The following is a 23715-nucleotide window of genomic DNA, read 5'->3' as shown; positions in this document are numbered from 1 at the left end:
TGTCATTAGCAGTTCAGTTATATATAGTATCAGACAGTTCGAATACTTATAGTAATATATTTTGATTTTACTGCTAGTCCATCTTTCAGCCTGTCTTTTTAATAACTATAGACTAATTTTGAAACTAATTTTGAAACCCATGGATTTATTCATCACTCAGCTAGTCACAATGCTTAGCAACAGAGATGTGTGATCTCATCTGCCATACTGACCAAGGTACGGTCATTTTTTTGTTTGATGTTTGTCTTCTCTTTCATCAGCCATAGAGTCCTGAGGTTGATGAGCAATCTTGAAGTTGGTGCATTGCAGTCGGACATCAGTGTCCAAAGTTCTCACTGAGAGATGTCCCTGTTGCCTTTTCCCCTCCTGCCCATCTCCCCCCACCTCTCCCATTAGGCTCACTTGGAGCCGTTTCATACACTTGCCCTAGCAGTCCACTTATTTGTTCCTCACTGGTCTGCAGCCTTATGCTGCACTGAAATTTTATATAATAGAGTATATTATTAACAAATACTTGGCATGGTATATTCCAGCATCTAAAGTTAGATGATGTAATTACATGAGTGTTAAAGAGTAGCTATATATATTATCTTCTTTACTCTATCCTCTATTCAAACTGTACATCAGGATGTTTAAGCAAAGGAGTCCCAAAATCTTGCAGTTTTCACCAGAGGCTGATGGCTAGGTAAGTGGGGCCATTATGTCCATAAATTCCAAGGGATACAATTATGCTCTGTGAGATGTGTGTTGTCAGTTTGGACAATTGAAAGAAATCTACTGTTGCTGTTTAGCCTTCCTCACTGTGTAATGCACCCTTCTCATTTGTCATTGCATAGGCTTAATTTTTTTTTTTAAATGGGTGATTTAAAATTCCATGGCAGTTTGCTGTGCAGTATATTGTACTCCTCAAGCTAAAAAATGTAACCAGAAAATTACAGAATCTAGGTGTGGAGTTCATTGAGATAATGGCAGAAGATAATGTGATCAGCATTTCCAATAAAGGCTTAAGGCATGTTATTTAAAACTACTTTGGATGTTATACTGTAATTAATAGAAGGTAGCCAATGGGCACTCTCTTTGACAAACTGAGTTAGGGTAATTGAGCAGTTGTCAACCTCCATTTAAAAAATGTCAATTTATTAACACAGTTGCAGTCAATAGGAGCTGTATCTGGCACTTTCAGAAATCAGGTCAGTGAACTTTATTCAATGAGGTAACTTAGTCTAGTTAGTATCAAGACAAAAATTTAGTTTATGTAGAGCAAGTCAATAGTTAGGATTTCTTTCAAGCTCCAAGTCATTTTGGTGGGTGACCAGTCTTAAATGTAAAAGTAATGAACTCTTATTAGTAACACAATTCACAGTTCTTTACACTACTGAATTTTGTCACCACCTTTGGAGTAATCTCTACAAAATCAAAATACTTATAGGGAAAAGTAAATGTTGCAGCTAATCTGAATCATAGAATCACAGAATGATTTGGTCTAGAAGGGACCTTAAAGATCATCTAGTTCTAGCACCCCTGCCATGGGCAGGGACACCTTCCACTAGACCAGGTTGCTCAAAATGCCATCCACCCTAGCCTTAATCAGCTCCTGTGATGGGGCATCAATAACTTCTCTGGGCACCTCACCCTCACAAGCCAGTGCCTCACCAGCTTCACAATGAACTATTCGTAATATCTAATCTAACCCTACCTTTAAAAACAGTTAAAATGAGTTTAAAGCCATTCCCCCTTACCCTGTCACTACATGGACTTGCAAAAGTCTCTCTCCATCTTTCTTGTAGGCTTTCTTTAGGTACTGGAAGGCTGCTGTAATGTCACCTCAGAGCCTTCTGTTTATGTTTCAAACTATAAATTGTAGAAATTTAGTCATCGCCATGGGCAGGCAGGCAGAGACAGAATTAATTATACCAGTATCAGTAAAAAAGAAACAATTCCAAATGCATATGGATAAGGAAACCAGATTCTTGGATAAAAAGTATTCATTTTACCACACTTAGTATTTTTAACATGGTAGCATAAAACTTAGTATCTGTTTAATGTTATGATCTGTGAACAGCAATCTTAACTTGAGAACTGGAGAATGAATTATTCATAATTAAGGAGAAAAGGCAGAGAATAAAGTTCAGCCAAAGGTGAGATTAAATGTGATTTATTAGGAGGGGAAGAGGAGTAAGGGTTCTGTTCCTGGCTTGCTCTGTGACCTTGGGCAAGTAACTATCTCCAGCTTTCTCTGATATTTCTGCTATCATTTTCCTGTCTTGGCTGTTTAACTTGTGAACTCTCTGAGGCAAGGATTGTGCCTTGCTACTGATGTACAGCACACAGGGGCCCTAATCTTAGTTCAGGCTTGTGCATATGGCTGCAAAACAGGAAATAACTAGCACAGTTTGAGTGTATCTCATTGGAGGAAGTTTGGAAGATGAGAGAAGTAAAGTAGAATGGTTACAGCAGTGACTTATCCTTCATCCCTGGAATATGTATGCATTACACAACATTGACACTAGAAATGAATGCCCGTTGTACCTGCTTTAGACTGTGACATTAATAGACTTGCTAAAACTGTAGTAATATATTTCTTTTAAAGAGTCATTCTGGCAGTCTGACAAATCACCATTTAGCTCTAACAGCCAGTTTGATCTTCATCCTGAGCAACAGACTTGTTGATTGCATTGAGAAGACTGAAGCTGCAGATGTGTCAAACTAGAATAAATTAAGGAATTGAACTTGCAGAGAGACAGAACAGGGCAGTGAGAGGTTATTGTTTCCAAGCTTGTTGCTGACTTTGAAGGTTTGCACCATTCTCTTTTTGCTATCTAGGTTTTATGTCTTATTTTCACATGTCCTCTCTTTTGTCCCATTAAAACTTTGAGCTTTGTCTTCCCGCTTGCTCAGCTCCCACACAGAGCTAGATTGTTATTCTTCTCCATTGACTGCTTTGCGTAGGACAGCTCTCCTAAACTAATTTCTGCCAGGTTTCTTCTCCATGTTGCAGTGTTTCATAGGAATGCAGCTGTTGAACACTTGTTGGGAATAAACTTTTACATATACAAACTTAGACTTTCACTCAGGAAAACAGCTAAAACTCTTACATATGTTACATTCTTGAAGAATAGGAACTCTTTTTCCAGCAAGAGCCCTTTAGAAGCAATTACAATCTGTCATATATTAAAAACCCCAACTAAACAAAAAACAACAAAACTAACCAAAATACTTTAACCATCTCTGTCTTCTGTGTGGAGAATTGCTTTTTAACAGATACTGTAACCTTTACTCTTTGTCTATAAGCTATAAGCATTTTGGGTGTAGACCTTTTCTCACGTTCTCTTGGAAGGGTTACAAGGCACAGCAAGCATGTGTTTGTCCTATACTTCTTTACTCTTACTGTATTTCTGTTATTGCTTTTACTTCTGCAAACTTTAATACACAAGAACTGATAAGAATTGATTATTCCAAGCTTTCTTCAAGGGAAAAGATGGAATGAATATTCATCACTTCAGGGTAGAGGTACTGTGTGTGAAAGCATACTTTTCTTAGAGCTGGAGTCAGTAACAAAAACAGCAAACTGGAAATCTAGTTTGTATGTTTTTGTGAGGAATCTCTGCAATTTTGCTAAAAAGAAAATCCTCACTTTCAGTCAAACCAGTTAGCTTAAGTCCTTTAATGGAGTAGCTATATGTGTGTGGAGGTAGGAATATACTGGGGAGAAGACTAACTTTTTATCTACAGATATATTTGAATATATAGCATTCAAATTAGATACAGGGATAAATTCAAGAGTCTACAGTACACTAGTCCACTTTATTCCATATCTTCCAGAGAAAGGAATTTCTTCTACAGCTGTTTTCTGCCATTTCTACAGAACTACTAGGTTGCTGTATCTCTTGAGTGAAGAAAATTCACTGATGCAATTCCTTCTTATACAGTTCATACCAATTCCTACTGCAAAATGAACTCTTACTACATTCTTTTCTTACATTGCTCCTTGCCAGCTGTGCCAGAAGATAGACTTCTCTTAACTGTCTGTTCATGCAGCTAACATTATTTTTAACGTTTGGAAAATATAACTAGGGAAGCAAAAAGAGCAGGTAGAAAAGAGGCGATTTATCTAATTTCTATTATGCAATGCAACTGACCTGAAATTGCATTTGCTTAAGCATGTTTATTCAAATCAATCTTTATACTTAAAAAAAAAAAAAAAAAGTAAAAAAAAAAAGTTGTGTGGGAGGGAAGAAGGATTAGAACCTGTTAGAAATATAATATATTGTTAAAGACCTTATTTGAGCTTTAGTTAGTCTTTTACAGATGTAACATGGGCTGAAAGTGATTTTAAAAAGATAGCTCCATTACAATATGAGGCTGCAATAGGATATGTTTTTGTGTTGAGCCACCACACTGAGTGTCTTTGCAAAATCAAATTAATTTTTCAGGATTAATACCATTAAACTACTTTTAGAGTTTTTTATAGAAAAGGATTTAAAGTTATGTCCCTCAGGTTGTCACTCATGTTGCCCAGGGAGAACAGTTTTCAGTTATTCTGACAAAAGACTTTGTGTTTCTGTCCGTTGGACTTGTTTGGAATGTGAAGATTAGGGCTTTGCATCGAATTTGAAGTAGGACTTTGAAACTTATGTGTCCTCATATACATGAAGAAAATGAAGCCATGGTGGTGATCTGGCTGTATTCTGCTTAGCATATGCTAATGCATTTTTCTCACTGTAATCTTTTACCTTGCCTAAATAAACTTTTAAATACATATTTTTCTCAAGGTGCTCATAGAAGTTTATGTTAGTCTGCAGTGTGCAGCAATTCCCAGAAAAATGATACCAGGAGAAGTCGCTGTGAATTGTGTTATCATAAAAGCTAGAATCACGTTTTTCCCTTTACAATTTAAAACATTGCACAAGATTCTCCAGGGTAGAAACAACATCTCCAGCTGGCCTGATCTCTGTTACTAAAAGTAAAAACACCAATGAAATATTGCTTTTTATAATTTAAAATCAGACTTTTACCTTATTTCTAGAGTAGGAAGAATACATTTCACTGTAGTTCTCATGGCAATGTCCATCAGCAAGAAAATAAGAAAAAACCAAAACAACCCTCACCTAATTACAGAACATCCTGTATCATAAACATCTGGTAATGAAAATTAGAATTCAGTGAAAATCTACTTAAAATGTTTCAATGAAAAGCAGTTTTTGTGGAGGCTCAGGGTATAATGCAGCTTCTCAAAATTAGTCTTTTAAAGTTGTGCCAATTTTGACATTCTGAATTCACTTTGTGTCTTCTTGTCTCCCTGAAAAGATTCGTCTCTTGCTGAAAGACATGGAAAGATTAATCAGCCAAAATATACATGAATTAAGAAGCATTCTGCAGGTCATGGTGTCTAGATTGGTGGGTTTGTGTCAGTGCAGAGACAGTGATGCTTCATATCAATGTGTGAAGGGTATTTTAAGTAGAGCAGACATGACAAGGCTGTGGCCACCATGTTGCGTATCTCTTTATACATATGGAGTGCAAGGAGAACCAAACACTGCAGGGGAATACACCCTGCAGTGCTCCAGGTTTTAGAGAGTAAGGTAGCACCTCAAATGAATTATATGAAATCCTGGATGTCTTATGGGTAATAGGGTAAAAGTCCATCAGCATTTGTCAAAAGTCTCATTGACTTACATGAGATGAGAGCTCAGCTAGGTGAAAGCTAATGTAAAAGCATGGGAAAGGATGCATGCTGTTAGATGGCAGCTCTCTGAACAGTACTGTTGAGGCCACACCTTGAATACTGAGTTCAGTTCTGCGCCCCTCACTACAAGAGAGATACTGAGTTCCTGGAGCAGGTCCAGAGAAAGGCAACAAAGCTGGTGAAAGGTCTGGACCACAAATCTTATGAGGAGCGCTGAGAGAACTGGGGTTTCTTAGTCTGGAGAAATGAAAGCTCAGGGAGGACCTTATTGCTCCCTACAATTACGGGAAAGGAGAATGGAGAGAAGTGACTGATCTGTTTTCCCTAGTAACGAGTGATAGGACAAGAGGAAATGGCCTCAAGCTGCACTGGGGAGGTTTAGATTGGTTATTAGAAAAAATTTCTTCACAGAGAGTGTGATCAGGCATTGGAACAGGTTTCCCAGGAAATGGTGGAATGACAGTCCCTGGAAGTGTTCAAACACCATGTAGATGAGGCCCTTGCGGACATGGTTTAGTGGTGGACTCAGCTATCCTGGCGTAAAGGTTGGACTTGATGATCTTAAAGATCTTTTCTAACCTAGTTGAACCTAATTGATTCTATGATCTGTGTATATAATTTTTGTGACCCTTACGGGGTTGTCAACAGGTAGGCCTAATGGATTTAGTAATTATGGCTTAGGCTGTTACCTCCAATAATTACTGTGCTATTACGTCCTTTTGTTTAGGGTTGCTGATTCCCCTGGAGTGACTGGAGATCTGAGTTGAATTCCAACTTGAATTATCTCAGGATCCCATGAACAATCTTGGCTGCTTCAGCACTAACTCAGGCACATGTGCGTGTTTTCTTCAACCAGCACTGCTATGGGGCTACAGTTTCTGATAAAGAAATGGAGCAGACAGCCGTTGAAGCTTCCGTAAGTTGTTTGTTTGATTTTGTGTGTGGAAGAGTGGGAAGCCTTCAATTAATTTGATGCCTTCATTAGTCTGAATTAATCCATGATGCAACTCCATTAACTTCAACTGACCCTGAAACATCATTAAAATGATAGAAAAGTATGGATATTGGTGCAGCCAAGAAGTCACCCTAATTTTTATATAATGGAACTAAAAATCTGCATGTATCTTACTTTCTGTTCTGTAAATATATTCTCTTATATAAAGCAGTGATATTTTAGTTTGCAGCAGTGAGTTTATGTATCAAATTCATTGAATCCTTTGTAAAAGGATGTGTCTGTTAAGACTCTAAGGTATACTTGCAGTTTATGTAGATGAGGAGAAAAGGAAGAAGAATTAGAGGGACACTATATGCTCTCAGACATAGCTCATAAACCAGTAATGGTATTGGTATTATTTTTCACTTGAAAGAAATACTTATTCAGCATGATTAGACTTATGTTTTTGATGGTCTTAGGTTATATGTTGCTAGGATTTTGTTTGTTTGTTTGTTTTAAATTCTCCCTTCTTTAGAAGATGGTCTCCTTGATCTATACTTAAATCAGTTCTGCTAAATGCATGTGTACCTTTGGAACTGCTGCTTCTGTTTCTGGTATGAAGAAAGGCTTTTTATCTGGAACATTGTCTGGCTTTTCCACGAGTACCAGTTGGTCTAATGAAAGATACTTCTTCTACCCAAGATGCTTTTTCTGCCTATGTGTTTGCTCTGTTATAGCTGGTGTAAAATATTTTGCTGTTGCTACTAGAATCAGTTTACAAATCAGCTGCATAATTGACCATTGTTTTTTGCGGTGAATCTCTTTTGTTAAAATGATCTGCCATGTGATAAACCTGAATCAGGATCATGAATGATGAAGCTGTATTAGATTTACTGAGTCACTGAAAAAATATTTTCAAGTCCCCCAGGGAGTATTTTCAGCCATACTCATTTATTGAGCATCCTTTTGATCTGGTGGTAGTTTCCTGACATCATTCTTCAGGTCTGTCTTTCCTTGTAAGCATCTGCCTGACACTGTGACTGCTTACAGCCCTGGAGCAAAATAGAGTCTTTGAAATAAATGTAAGAAACAACTTTTGAAATGGGTATTTCCAGAATAATAGCACAGTTGGTTATTTTTTTTTTCTTGACCCTGCAGACCTTGATGCTAGCTTAGCTATGTAGGGTTGGATGCAGAAAAAGCAGGAGGAACAACAAATGCTTTTCTGCCTGAGGCTAGCAGTCTTTTTAAAGAGAATCTGGGGGCATGCTCAGGTACTATAGGTGGTGATACTAGTGAAATGAAGAAGTTAGTGGGTCTCCACTAAGTGTTATATGACGATGTTTCTTTTGAGCTGTCACAGCCTCAGACAGTTCCTGTCCAGAATATGCAAGTTAGCTGTAAAAATGTCCCTGACTTCTCAAATTCAAATATGGATACAATTTTTTTCCCATTTGGTTCTCCCCTTCTCCCCTCCCCCCTTGCTTTTAAAGTGAGAGATCTAGATGAGGGAAATACCTCACCTAAATCATAGAATTGAGGGAAAACTATCAGGGAACAAGGCAATATTCCCACTCTGTGTTTAATTCTAAACAAGCAACGTCCCTCTGCAACAAAAGTAATTAAGTAAGCTGCTGGTTTAGGACCTCAGATGTCAAGGATATGCCACAACCATTTGCTTGAAATGCTGGTTCATTTTTGCCTCTTTCCATCCTGAGATGGTAGAACCAGATATGTTTGTAGAGCACTCAGTAGCAAAGGTAAGCCTTATTACTAGTTCTTTTTCTTCCTGGCATCTGAAAGGAGATGTTGTATGATGTGTGCTACTTGTCACACCCCAGCTTTGCTGAATGTGTATTCATGGTACTTCTTCAGGATAGCTGGCCCCATAGTTTAAGATTTGTCCGTGTCCAGTCAGTGAACATGGTGAGGCTTTTATTCAGCTGAGTAAGTAAGCAATGGTTTCTTGCAGAACATGCCCCGAGAATGGCAAGCATACCAGTCTGTAGAAGGGCCTTTAAACTCTGAGTAGTGTATTGAGGAAGGAAAACAGGAAGCTGCTGGGAGGGTTGTAATTTATTAATTCCACTTGCAATTGAGAGAGGAAATATTAAGTAAAGACCTGTCTCCCTTTCTTCACTCTCTTAACTGCTTCAGTCTAAATAATAATGAAAACCAACTATTCTCTTGCTCTTTTGTTCACTTCTACTGATGTTATTTACAGAAAAAATATTAGTTCTGTATGAAGTCTGCACATTAATTTCCATCAGATTTATCTGAAATCTTTCTTTCTTCCTCTCTTCCTTCACCCCACCACTGCTTAACTGGCAATGTAGGAAATGCTTTGGTGGAAAATCAAGACTGCTATTTTTCCTGCCACTATGTAAACGATGCGTGACGAGTTGGCATAGATATTTAAATTTCTAATATATTTCTCTGAATACATTGTTAGTCCAGACTCTGCTTCTCATTTTCTTCCTCCTTATTATAGATGACATATTTGTCCCCAGAAGCTGTATTCCAACCGTTCTGTGAATTCATTTGGTTTTCTGCAAATACTTGTTTTAATTATGTCAACACAATCAAAGCATCAATGATTATGACCGAATAATAGGTTGTACATACAAAAATAGAGAGCAAATATTCTATAAAAATAAATACATTTGGTTTTGTTGCATCACAAGATCATAGGATAACTCTGGTTGTAAGGGACTTCCAGAGGGCTCTAGTCCAACTTAGTGCTAAAAATAGGATGCAGATTGCAGAACCTCTCCGAGTAACCTGTTGCAGTGCCTGACCATCCTTGGGAGGGTGCAGAATCTGAACCTCTTTTGTTCCAACTTCATTGCACTGTGTTATGTAATAAATTACCTTTTCCTTAAGCTTGATGCTTACTTTTGACAGTAAAAAAATGGTGGGGCTATGTAATGGAAATGTAATGCTATATTTGTTACTGCTGCATGGGTCAGGAGGTATTCACAGTATAAGGTGGGTTCATTTACAGTTTGAAGTAGGTTCTTACTGCGATGAAGTGGAAGGCTGTTGAAAAGATTTTGGTGTTATGGTGGTTGCCCTCCTTTGCTTGTGTAAATATCACGTAATTTATGAGTGCGCCTGATAAATTATATCAGTGAACTGATCCAGTTCAAAAATAGGCAAGTCTATATAGGCACCTATAATAAATGCTTGGAGCGATGCAGAGATATTCCAGCCACTCCAGCCAATGAGCCGGCTTAATTTGGAGCTCGGCTCAGATGCCTGTATACAAATGCCCGTAGCATGGGGAACAAACAAGAGGAATTAGGGATGTGTGCACGACTGCGGGAGTATGATATAGTAGGCATCACAGAAACATGGTGGGATGGCTCCTATGACTGGAGCGTTGGAATGGAAGGTTACAGACTCTTTAGAAAAGACAGGCCTGGCAAGTGGGGAAGGGGGAGTTGCTATTTATGTTAGGGATAGGCTGGAGAGTATGGAACTCTGTCTGGGGATGGGTGAGCAGTTGACAGAGAGTTTGTGGGTCAGGGTTAAAGGGAGAACAGCAATGGGGGACATTACTGTGGGGATCTGTTACAGACCGCCTAATCAAGAAGAATCTGTGGATGAAGCACTCTACAGACTGATAGGAAAAGCCTCATGTTCACAGGCCCTTGCTCTCATGGAGGACTTCAACCACACTGGTATCTGTTGGAGTGAAGGTACGGCCCGGCACAAGCAATCCAGGAGGTTCCTTGATTGTGTGAAAGGCAACTTCCTTCTGCAAGTAACAGAGGAGCCGACAAGGAGAGGTGCCATGCTTGACCTCGTGCTCACCAACAGGGAAGGGCTGGTTGGAAATGTGACGCTCCAGGGCAGCCTTGGTTGCAGTGACCACGAGATGGTTGAATTTGAGATCCTCAGGACAGTGAGAAGAGCGTGCAGAAAGCTCACTGCCCTGGACTTCAAGAGAGCAGACTTTGGCCTCTTCAGGAACCTGCTTAGTAAGGTTCCATGGGATATAGCCCTTGAGGGCAGGGGGGGCCAAGACTGCTGGTTTTTATTCAAGGATCACCTGCTACAAGCTCAGGAGTGTTGCATCCCAACTAGAAGGAAATGCAGCAGGAGGGCCAGGAGACCTCCTTGGATGGATAAGGAGCTGCTGAGGAAAATTCAAAGGAAAAAAGAGGCTTATAGAAGGTGGAAGCAGGGACAGGCGGCCTGGGAAGAATACAGGGATGTTGTCTGGGAAGCTAGGGACCAGGTTAGGAAAGCTAAGACCCAGTTAGAATTGAACTTGGCTAGGGATGTGAAGGATAACAGGAAGGGATTCTATAGGTATGAAGCGAATAAAAGACAGACTAGGGACAACGCAGGCCCCCTTCGGAAGCTATCGGGAGAACTGGCTACCCTGGATTTGGAGAAGGCTGAGGTTCTTAATGACTTCTTTGCCTCAGTCTTCACTGGCAAAGGCTCTGACTGCACCATCCAAGTCTTGGAAGGTGAACGCAGGGACTGTGAGAATGAAGACCCTAGGCCCACTGTAGGAGAGGATCTGGTTCAAGACCATCTTAAAAACCTAAACGTACACAAGTCCATGGGACCTGATGAAATCCATCCATGGGTCCTGAAGGAGCTGGCGAATGAAGTTGCTAAGCCACTGGCCATCATATTTGAAAAATCATGGCAGTCAGGTGAAGTTCCTGATGACTGGAAAAAGGGAAATATAACCCCCATTTTCAAGAAGGGGAAAATGGATGACCCAGGGAATTACAGACCAGTCAGTCTCACCTCTGTGCCTGGCAAACTCTTGGAGCAGATTCTCCTGGAAGGCATGCTAAGGCACATGAAAAACAAGGAGGTGGTTGGTGACAGCCAGCATGGCTTCACTAAGGGGAAATCCTGCCTGACCAATTTGGTGGCCTTCTATGATGGGGCTACGAAACTGATGGGCAAAGGCAGAGCAGTTGATGTCATCTAGCTGGACTTGTGCAAAGCGTTTGACACTGTCCCACATGACATCCTTGTCTCTAAAGTGGAGAGACATCAATTTGATGGGTGGACCACTCGGTGGATAAAGAACTGGCTGGATGGCCACACACAAAGAGTTGTGGTCAATGGCTTGATGTCCGGCTGGAGACCAGTAACGAGTGGTGTCCCTCAGGGATCGGTGTTGGGATCGGTCTTTTTCAACATCTTTGTTGGTGACATGGACAGTGGGATTGAGTGCACCCTCAGCAAGTTTGCCAATGACACTAAGCTGTGTGGTTCAGGTTAAAACTTAAACAGGGGAAGTTTAGACTGAATATAAGGAAGAAATTCTTTACTGTGAGGGTGGTGAGGCACTGGAATGGGTTGCCCAGGGAGCTTGTGAATGCTCCATCCCTGGTGGTGTTCAAGGCCATTTTGGATGAGGCCTTGGGTGACATGATTTAGGTGTCCCTGCCAACGGCAGAGGGGTTGGAATTAGATGGTCTTAAGGTCCTTTCCAACCCTAACTATTCTATGATTCTAAGTATTTCACTATGATCATTTTATTCTGTGGCTAACAGCATGAGGATGCAGGCACAAAGAAGAGGAACTCTGAATTGGCTTTTCTTTCAGTAAAGGGATAGAAGGAACTCTAGCTGCAGATCTGTAAAGAGTCTAAATAAAGCAAAAACTTTTGCGGAAGTGCACAAGATAAAACTATGTCTGAGTGCAGTGATTCTCTTAGAACAGCTCAGGCTGTCTGACTGGCCAGTTTTGACTGATACACATCTTGGGAATAACTGCATCTTTTGAAGAAGGAAGTGACACTGGTGTTTTCATGCCCACACTGAGTAGTTTAATCTCGAGGATTGTTGTGGAGATGGCACGAACATAAACCTCAGTTTTGTTTGCAGATACTTATCTGTTATCATGGAACAAATTTAATTCTTGGATCAACTTCCTTTTATGGATCCTGATGAGACGAACAAAGAAACTGGAGGTAGTACTGTGAAGCTGAGCTAATGATCTCTGTCTACTCCCTCTCAGTATTTCTGTGTGAGACCTACCAATGTTTAAGTCAGGGCCCAAAGCATGAAAAGCTTCAGACTAGGTTCAACCTTCATTCTGTTACTACTGAGCAGAATTCCTGTTGAAAGTGTTAGGTGCTTTTCTGACTGGAAGTGAATCATTACTGATATAATGGTCTGAGATATGACCCAATCACTTCAGTAGTATGTAAAACTAGTAAGAATTTGTTTCACTTTCTGATTGGTAGTATATTAAGATGACATGTTGATCCTACAAATCATTTGCAAAGCAATGACTGCTATAGTTGAGGATAAGTGGTTTGTGAAATGGAGTAGAAATAAATGTTTTTCCCGCAAAATGGCAAAGAGGACAGATAACTGGCAATGTAGGGCAGAGGAGATGCTGAACACTCAAAGTACAGCCTGGATAATGACGTTCTGAATTACTGGGAATACTTAATCTGAGGAAGGAAAGCATCTTGGTGTTGATTTAATATTGGTATGTGCTGCCATAGGATCATTCAATGAGTCCCAGTACATTACTTAAATAGAGTAATCTCTGTTCACTTCACCTGAAATGCAAGAGGAAGAATGGCATGGAAATAGTTTTACTAGAGTAGAACAACAGGTGCTCTAATCCTAGAGTTTCAGCTGAACAGTTGTCCTGGATTCAGCAGTAGCAGTCATTTTTCTCCTTCTTAGTAGCTGGTGCAGGGCTGTGGTTTTGACTTTCAGCCTGGGAACAACGCTGATAACACCCATGTTTTTAGTTGTTGCTAAGTAACGTTTAGTCTGACCAAGGACTTTGTGAGTCTCATGCTCTGCCAGGGAGGAGGGGAAGGCGGGAGGAAGCAGAGACAGGACACCTGACCCAAACTAGCCAAAGAGGTATTCCATACCACAGCACATCATGACCAGGATGTAGAACTGGGGGCAGTTACCTGGAAGGGCTAGATCACTGCTTGGGTCAGGCTGGGTATCAGTTGGCGGGTGGTGAGCGGTTGTATTCTCTTCCCTTGTTATTTTCCTTATCATTATTAGTATTGGTGGCAGTAGTAGTGGTTTTGTGTTATACCTTAGTTACTGGACTGTTCTTATCTCAACCTGTGGGAGTTACGTTCTTTTGATTCTCCTCTCCATCCCTCTGGGAGCTGGGGGAGGAAGGGGGGTAAGTGGGCGAGCGGCTGCTTGGTTCTGGGTTGCTGGCTGGGCTTAAACCACGAAAACAGTATAGGATCATCTTCCTGTTACACATTGCTTTTATTTTGTTTTCCTCTTTAGATATCTTAATCCCTAAAAAGTCATAAACACTTTTCATTTTAGCTTGAGAGTCAATGTTCTCTTTAGTTATCTATCAGCTGTGCTGTTCTCTTGTTACTTGTTCTCTTGTTACTTCTCTGCTGAAAATGGAGCACAGGAACTGCTTTTCATTACAGTTCTCCAAGACAGTGCAATCTTGTCATGATTTAAATTAGAATTAGCTTCTGAAAAAGCTGTCTGTTGTGGGTAGGAAATCAGTGCAGTGTGACATGTGAATTTCTCCATGGCCAATTGCTCCATGACTGATTTACAATGACCATTTTTAGTTTATACTAATAGTGCATGAGATAGTGAGAACAATGTACTAGATGAGCATCTAGAAGACGGTTGTGTTACACTTGCTTAATAATGTAAATTTGACAGATAAAGTGTAATAATCAAAAAGAATCAATTTTTAATGTCCCATGGTATCAGATGTGTCAGTATTTGTGCCTTAGCTGACCACAGGGACTTCCAAACAGGATGAGCAAATTTACTGTAATTTATATAGGATTATACTTTGGTCATGTTCATATAATTATAAAAATGAATCTGATGGCTTTGGGGGATATTCGGAGACAGGCTGCTGTGACATGAATGAGGGGATGCTGTCTGTCTGTGTCACGTGATGGGGTGTGTTGTGCTCATGCAGGCAGATGTGGTAAGGGCAGATCCACAGCTTAGTGTTTTACTGAGGAGAGGTGCGCATTTCTCAGCTACAAGCAGTGCTTCAGCTTCTCATCTGCGGTGGGACCTGATGGGCAAGACTAACATCTGCATCGCATATATTGTGTTACAAAATTGGAGGAAAGCTGCTTTTAGGAATGTATGAGTTAGTGCTGAGGCACAGTGAGAAATGCAGGTTAATGATCGTAATCCCTTGTGCCTCCTACTTTTAATCTGCATCTAATTTTGCTTGGTTACACCAGCAGCACTAGCAGGATATTTGGAAGCTTCTGCTTCACAAATAAGATGCATCTTCCCTAATGCTTTAAAGCCATCAGGAATCATAGTATGACACTCAAAACCAAATGAAACACTAAAGCATACTGAGCCCACTTTGAATCTAGAGCAGCTGTGGGACAGCCATTCACTGGGTGAAACAAACAATGTGGCTCTAGAATGGGACATTAAGATGCAGCAAAGGAATAATACTATAACGAATTGAATACAGATGACCAAATATCTCTAATATCATATGACCTCATCAAGCAGAGGTATATCAGGATGCTAATTATTTACAGAGAGCTTTGTGTTCTGAGGACTTGCAATCTTGCTTTTAACTGCAGAGGATGATATCAATTACACTAACCCAGAACATCTTTTGTTTGACTATTACCAGGTTGTGAAAGGCTTATGAAAGAAATTTGTACTGTAGTAAAATTCAGGGGTTCCTTTTCCTTTTATCTGAGAAAGCAGCAGAGCAGAGTCTGAAATTCCGTTCTCTTCAACTTTCACTTATTCCTTGTTCCTGAAGTTAAATCATCTCTTCATAATAGATCTTAAAGGAAGCATTAGAGATGCAAGCTGATAAAGACCGTCTGATATCTTTCTTTTTTTTCAGTTTGCAGTATTAGAATGCTTTAACCTCTTGGTTCTTCTTTCAAGTGGCTGTAGCATGCATACATGAGTAGGTTTGGGAATGTACTGTGCACTTGCATCACGTGTGTTGAGCTGTAACAATCGTACCATTGAAAAAGAAACCTGCTGGTTATGTATTTGCTGGACATGGTCCTTATCCTTTCCAGCTACCATGACAATGTTGGATAAATGGGTTTATAAATTCTGATGTCAGCAGGGGTGAATCAAGCATAGAATATAGCCATGTATATTAATTATAAGAGAACAAAAGTGGATTTTTTTTCCCTGCTAAATCACTGGAATGCATTACATTAGTGTACTATCTGCCTCATCAGAAAGCCTGTATATTGTGACATACATCACCAAAACACTCTTGCTCTAATGACTCGTAACGGAACCTGCTGTATTAGAGGTAATCCATTTTAAAATTGCCAGGAGTCACCAGAATAATTTATACTAGTTTTTCTTACAGAAAGAAAAGCAAACCTGCATACATCTTCTAATGTATTGAACTCATACTAAAGTTCACAATGTTAATGTGGTTTTTTATATTGCAAAAATCTATTCATGTATTAAGTACACATTGTATAAGCAGTGAGTAAAGTAAAGCTGCTTTTGCTGCAGAACTGTTAAAACCATTACATTCATCATTATATAGATGCTTCATGGGAACTAAATCAAACATTATACCTATGGTTATTCAATTTATATGATAGGGAGGAAAATAAACATATGTTGATTAACATCATTACTAATTTGTTCAGGCAAGCCATCACAGAATATTTGAGAGAGAAACCAAAATATTTCCCTTTCCCGCCCCTACTTGTGTTTTTCTGTGGTGACATGTTTGGTGAAAATCCCTGTCCTGTGACCAGTTCATTATCTTGCAAGGAGAAAGCTGCGTACATTCTGCTGGCTCATGGAGGCAGACATTTCTTTATCAATCCAAGCACAGACTAGTGAGGAAATTTGAAACAGAATTGCATCTTTCTTAGTTGCTTCTGTTAAAAATCATGTTTGGGAAAATAGAATAAGAATGTTTGCTCTTACATTTGGACAGCTTTGTTCTGAACTGTTAGGAGAAAGGTAGATCTTTCCCCACAAATAAACCAAGTTCTTTTGCATACATGAAAAAAAGTGAAGGAAGTTCACTTTAAATGACCCTGAGGTATCAATAAAAAGGGCCATTGCTAGAAGATTAGTATTTGGAATGGTAAGAACTCTGTCAGAATCACTGTTAAATTACTGGACTACTATTAAAAGAAAAAAAGAAAAAAAGAAAAACTTAGAAGAACCTTTTTCTGCCACTGCAGTTTACTGTTTGTGGGGTTCTGGATTTTGGTTTGTTTTTTGGTTTTGAGTTTTTTTTTTTTACTTATAACTGCTTACAAATGGCAACTGGTTATATAGTTATGAAAATGGCTCCTTCTAGTCTTCTTCCTACTAAGGCAACTTTGGAATATTGTCAGTTGAGTCTTTAACTATGTGCTTGCTGACTCCTTCAGAGAATTCCCATAGATTTGTGAAGTGTCACTTCCTTTTGCACAATCCACGTTGACCCTTTCCCAGTATATCACACTTATCCCCATGATCACATATTCTCTTTACTATAGTTTCTACTAGTTCTCCATCTGCAGACATCAGATCTACTGGTCTGTACTTCCCACTTTTTCTCCTGGAGCAGTTTTTCAAAATAGGTGTCTATGTGTGACCTTCTAGACTTCTGGTATTCAGGCACTTTTAAACAAGAGATTTCACAGTACAGTTAACTGCTCAGTTATATCATTGTAGGTTTTGTCCAGAAGATCATAGGTGAACACAGTCTTGACCCAGTGACTTGTTATTGTTTAGAGTGTTCTGAGTAGAAGTTATTTTGTCTTACTTCCAGCAGCCTTTTGATTTGGGGGGGATGGGCAGAGGAACCCTTTCATATGCCTTACAGTACAGAGGAATCCAGTAATAGAATCTCTTTAAGGTGCCCTACAGTAAAAATTAATAACAAGAAAAAAAAAATTATGCAATAACCTTATCTTCTTTGAGCACTCCTTTTATACCTTGAACAGTAATTGCTTCTGCAGATTCCTAGACAGGTACTCTGTTCCTGATCTTTGAAAAAAGATGTGTTACTAGAGTTTATGACTCTTGTAAGCGGATCCTAAAACAATTCCTGTGTCCTTTTTCCTTGCCTGTGTTCTTACATCTAGTCTGCCAAAATTTATGACACTTTCTATTTCCTCTGGACAAACCTGCAGTTTTCTGAAGAATGTCTTCTTGCTTTTGAGCCACTGTTAAGCCATGTCTGCTTTTGCATGATAATTCTAACAGCTGTTTGATTTTGAGGGACAGCACTTGCACTGAGCCTTCAAAACTGCCTTTCCTTACTATCCGTGTGGAGAAAAGTGCTTTGCACTTTTGTGTGTGTGAGAGAATTTAATTAAAATTAAGTTAGAACCAAACCCAAAGACCTTGATGTTGTGATAATGACAGTCTAATTCAGTGTGATATTTAGAGTATATATATATATAAAAAGGAAGAAAGAAAAGAAATAAAAGGATTAAATCCAGGATGGTGTTTCCTTCCATAAAGAAAATGTACGTCATTCAAGCCCCACACAGTTCATTAATGTAACACTGCATTCCATTGCAGTTGAAAGAAACAAAGAATGAAATTTCTTGATCCACATCCATTCTTGATCTCCTTAGCAGGCCTGCTGAAAATTATAGGAATAATTCTCAAGTAAGATAAAATTAATGTTGTGTGAAGCTATTAGCATTTCAGTGTAATAGCATAGAGCATAACAAGGTTATGAAGCAATGGTCTGTGGTCATAGGAAGATATCTCTTTTTTTGTGTGTGTGTGTGTGTTTGGGTTACTCATGTAGTAAATAGTGAAAAAGGCAGAGGTGACATTTGGGGGATTTTAATGAAAGATGTCTAAAAAAACCCCTAAATCTCACCAGATCAGCTTGGAAAAGAATATTGTTGTATACAATAACTAATGGAAAGATTAAAAGCAAAAGGTTGTGGTATCAATGGAGAGAACCTTGGATGTTCTCATGACTGGGCAGGAAAGTCAGCTAACACAAGTGCATGATTTGAACATAATTTTGAAAAGTGCTTGTTTTTTAAGTGAAATGTGGTTTTTCTCAGTATCTGAAATGCGACAGTGAGTTAAAAGTTCAGTGGCTGAAAATTCATGCAAATGCTCTGTGCATGTAATTTAAATAAATACATTGCAACATTAATACATTAATTCACTGAATTTCTCTAATGTTCTGGGCTGGATTTTAGTATGTGAACTACTTGAAATTAGAAAGGGGAAGCTTTCCTTGGTTTCTCATACTCATTAAATTTGCAAAGAACTTTCCAGCTTTGTCACTGCTGTACTACCTCTGCTTCATTCAGTCTTTAGAGTCTTTACATTGTTCTGTAAGAAACATCTTCATGAAGCTGTTTGGCAAAATGTCTTAAGAGGAAGGCTCTCGCTTCAGACTACTCGAAGCTGATAGATGTCTAGAAAATGCATGTTCCTTGTTTGTTTTTCTGTAGATGAGGATCTTGCTCATTTTGCTTTTCCTGCATAAGGAAGTTTGGCAGAAGAGCATGTAAAAGCAGATACTGTACAAAGCTGACCAGAACACTATGGAATAGTCTTCACACTGTAATTTTTTTCTTTTTTTTTTTTTTTATTTATTAATTGTGTCTAATGAAAATTGTATTCTGCATCTTTAGAGTTCAATATCATGAGTTGCAGGTAATGTTATTTGTCATCTTACTTTACTGATCAAGAATAGGTCTAATTGGAAACAGAACCTCAGGTTCCCTAGTGCTCTCAAACAATGTGAAGATAATGCAGTAGTTTAGGAATTTGCAATTCAAGTACTTCTCAATCACCTGAATTAGATTTTCTTACTCTCATAAAATATATTTTTGAACTAACAATGCTGTTTTCCAAATCAATTATGTCACTTGATAAATGCATTTTAAACTTTTGTTTAAACTACTGTTGAATATTACAAAATTGTCTGGAAAATCAGTGTAAAAAAATTTGGTACATTGTATTTTAAAGTTATTACAGTAATCTCCTACTTTTATGCTCTTTAGCATTAGATGGCACTGTTTTCCAAGCTTACTTTTCATGAGTCTGAGAATTGAAAAGCTAAAATTGAAATGCCATCAAGTAAATGAGGTTTTAATATATTTACCATAATTTAATTAAAATGTGGTAGTGTGAATTGGAAATGTATTGACCGTTATCAGGTGAAAACATAGAGATTTTCTGAGTTAGTGCTGTTACAGTTGAAACTGTAACATAATAAGGCATCCCATATGTACACGAGGGTTGAATACATTTAGTACAGCCTATTAATTGAATCTTTGGATTTACCTGTACTTATGGCTGGTAGAGGTGTGACTGACACAAAACAAGTGATTAGTTCACCTGATTTTTATCTAGTTCATCTGTTTATTTTGTTTGGGTGTGCGTTTGAGTGGTTTTTTTCTGTGTGTGTGGTAGGTGGTTTCTCTTTCTAGTTTCCTGTCCTTGCAGTCCTTAGGGTTCTCATAACAGCTTTGCTTTTTTCAAGTGAAGCTCACCTGTGCTGTCTTAATTTGCCTGACAACCGTTGCATGAGTTGAAATAAAGAGAGTTCAGAGTGCTTTTATTAGTCAGCACAACAACAGGAAGAAGAAATATGTCTGAAACTCTTGCTGAGAAAGCAGATTGTCTCTGAAGGTACGTACCTAGTGAATGTCCCAGCTTGCCCTTTGAGGGTTTCCCCACTCCTTTTTCTTTCCTTTATGACTGGGCAAAGAAGGGATGTTCACCCACAAGTGGAGCTGGCAAGTGCATGTTACTGCCAAGTTGGAATTGGGCTACAGGTATGGAAGGGTAGAAGGGTAGTTAGGGTAAATATAGGCTGTGCCCAAAGCTCTTGTGATGATTCAAGGAGTGGAGTTGGCAAAATATTTCTGAGCTTTCCAACGCTGGAATCTGCTCTGAAAGCTTTCTAGGTCCAAATTCCTTGTGCTATCTGTACTTAGAAGGGGACAACCAAACATGAACATGAATGTGAATAGTGTTTTTGCAGTGCTGTCTCCAGCAGAAGGGAGCTATTAGCATAAAGAACATGCATTCTGCTGTTCAGAACCGGGATTTGCTGCCTCCAGACTGGTCATTTTCTGAGATCCCCAGGATTAGCTGCTTCTTGGTAGGATGTGGATGCATCCTTACATACTGTCCATGCTGTTGGTATCTTGTCAAACAGAACTTTTTTATGGATATTTAAAAATATCATTTAGGGATAATAATATCAGTGTGTAGCTTAAGTGTGTAATAAAAATAATTTGAGTGCTAACGCAAATTCAAGTACTGCTGTTTTAAGAATGTATTAATTCAATAGCATGAGTTAAAAAATCAATGATTACTTTCATTTTATCAAAATTCTAAAAGAACAGAAAAATAATTTTGTAACGAAAACTTCAGGTTTACCTTTGGGATTATTAATTTTTATCACTTTCCTACCCTTTTGAGGTATCTTTTATTTTCTGATTGAACTTGTGAGAAAAGATTATTTTTATAGTGCCATATAATGCAAACATCTACTAAAGAAAGATCAGAATGGTTGTGTTGAGACTTGGGTTGTTAGAGAGAAGTGATCTTGCTGCAGGTAAATCACTCCTTTACTTCTCAAGTGTTAACATTTTATTTTTAAATTAATTTCGATTAATCAGTGGAAGTTAAGTTTAATTTAATCAGTGGAACTACAGAGGAGTGTGAATGGGCTCTTTTACTGTGAACAGCATTGTAATGGTGCCGCCCTTAGGAGCTGGCTAAAGGCTTAAGGGACTTCCCTCTTCTGGGGCAATAGCCTATATCCTTCTGCTTTCCCACTGTGACTGTTTATGTCCTTTTGCAGTGAAGTAATAGCTTTAATTAGTATCTGAAGTTCTGATATCATTTAGTGATAATGACAAAGTTAAGCCGCCACCTTTCACAAGATGTGGTATTTATTTAGGGCAGCAAGAAATACAGAGAAAATAAATATTGACTCCATAAGCAGTTCATGCTTGCTGGCGATTACCCACTACCTGCGCAGTTCTGTCATGTGCATATGTGTAGGTAGTACACTGCGGACAAATAAAAGCTCATTCTCCACCTGATCTGAGTTGAAGAAGAATTGTTTGTAACTAAATGAATATACCCAGCACAGGGCGAGAGACAAGATTATGAGACATGGTTCTTTGGGCTAGACTCTTACTGTTGCTTGGTCATGTATGGCTTTCTCCTGTTCTGGACTGTTGACAAAGTTTACTTGTATCTGCTTGCAAAGCACAAAACGAAGGCATCCCTCAATAATCAAGTTTATCAGATTGTCTCTCCTTTTTTTTTTTTTTTTTTTTTTTTTCCTAACTTGGTAAGCATTTGCATCAGGGGAATCTATTAATTCAGGTTGTCTTTCAATTTTAATTGACTTTCTTTGTTTCAGGATGTCTGTTTCACCTTGCAGGGGTAAGAATCCAGCAGTCCTGTCACTTGCTTCTGCGATTTATATTAATTAGCTTCTCCTTTTCCTCTCAGACTCCAGTTCCACAGCGAATTAACTTTGAGCACAAGTACGGAAGTTTGTAGTCCTTGCTATGCTCAGCATTATAGAAACTGATCACTTCCTATGGTATCAGAGGCCCCTCAGTGTATTTGTCATGTAAATGTTCTGAAGAATCTGATTTCTGTAATACAATAGTTAACTTAGGGTAATAGTGCAGTGTTAAACATTTTTTAAGACATGCATGTTTATTCACTGGGGTATTTATCAGTTACTGAAATGTTTCTGTGGTACACCAACTTCATCTGTTGTCCTGGGTTCAGCTGTAACAGTTGTTTTTCTCCTTCTTAGTAGCCAGTGCAGTGCTGTTTTTTTGACTTTAGTCTGAGAACGACGCTTATAACACACCAATATTTAGTTGTTGCTAAGTAGTGCTTACCCTATTCAAGGACTTTTCAATCTCTCATACTTTGCAAGTGAGGAGGGGCACAAGAAGCCGGGAGGAATCAGAGACAGGACACCTGACCCAAACTAGCCAAAGGGATATTCCATACCACAGCACATCATGCCCAATATATAAACTGGGGGAAGTCACCTGGAAGGCCCAGATCACTGCTCGGGTCAGGCTGGGTATCGGTCAGCAGGTGGTGAGCAATTGTATTGTGCATCACTTGTGTTTATTGGTTTTGGGTTTTTTTTGGCTTTTCCACTTTTAGTTTTATATTCCTTCTCCTTGCTATTTCCGTTATCATTATTACTACTAGTAGTAGTTTTGTATTATTCTTTAGTTATTGGACTGTTCTTATCTCAACCCGTGGGGTTTATGTTCTTTTGATTCTCCTCCCCATCCCTGCATGAGTCTGGGGGGAATAAGGGGAGAAGTGAGCAAGTGGCTGTTTGATTGTGAGTTACGGACTGGGCTTAAACCACTACATCTGTGTATGCATATGTTTTTTATTGAATACCCTGCTCAGTAGAAGACCTCAAAATATACTGAAGTATTGGGAGCTATTTTATAGTTTAAGAAAATTCTGTACTGTCCTAGTTTACTTAATGAGTGTTAGTTTTACTTGCTGGCAATTAGGTACCAAATAAGGTGGGAGGAAATAATGTTCAGTGTAAGCTGCTGTCTAGTAAATATTTGAGTATTGTTAATAGACAATACCAATTCAAGAAAATGACCAAAGTTATGGCAAACCAAAAACCTTTGGGGAGTTTCTCCTAGATGTGTAAATTACAGCACACTACAGGTATTTTCTGACATGTCTGTGGTATCCTGAGCAAATAAGACATCTGCAGCCAGTCGTTTATCTAAAAGAAAACAGTCTGTAGTCCTATGAGAAGGCTTTGTTTCACCTACAAAATGAATATGTTGGTTTCGAAGGTTCTCCTGTCATAGCATGCTAATGCACAGGGCTGGGGAAAATATTTAATTGAATCTGCTTATTAAAAGCAAATAGAATCCATTGGCCCTGAGTTTTGGAAAATTGCACTGCTGTGCTAGCAAAGACAACAAGAGTAAGTCCTAAGGTATTTGCTTCATAATGGTTAGAAAAGAAGCAAACTTACATTACTCCACCTACACATGTAATATCTTATCCCACCCCATCTTAGCTAGTGGGTGAGGGAATAATAGCTGCTATGGAAATTGTGGATGAGAATACTGAGAGCATGTGTAGAAGTTCTGTATTTG

At 38.9% G+C, this 23715-nt stretch overlaps 1 long non-coding RNA gene across 1 annotated transcript in view; it reads left to right on the top strand.

Annotated features, from left to right (window-relative positions):
* The window catches only part of LOC308222980, a 46065-nt gene that overhangs the window by 1740 nt on the left and 20610 nt on the right, over nt 1–23715 (top strand). Inside the window, exon 2 of the long non-coding RNA XR_013957228.1 lies at nt 6414–6602. This is a non-coding gene — a long non-coding RNA (uncharacterized lncRNA). The remainder of the gene's footprint in view (nt 1–6413; nt 6603–23715) is intronic.

The sequence above is a fragment of the Psittacula echo genome (genome assembly GCF_963264785.1).
Source record: "Psittacula echo genome assembly, chromosome: 6".
NCBI lineage: Eukaryota > Metazoa > Chordata > Aves > Psittaciformes > Psittacidae > Psittacula > Psittacula echo.
Note: the sequence above shows the minus strand (reverse complement) of the source record. Positions and strands in the feature narration are given on the sequence as shown.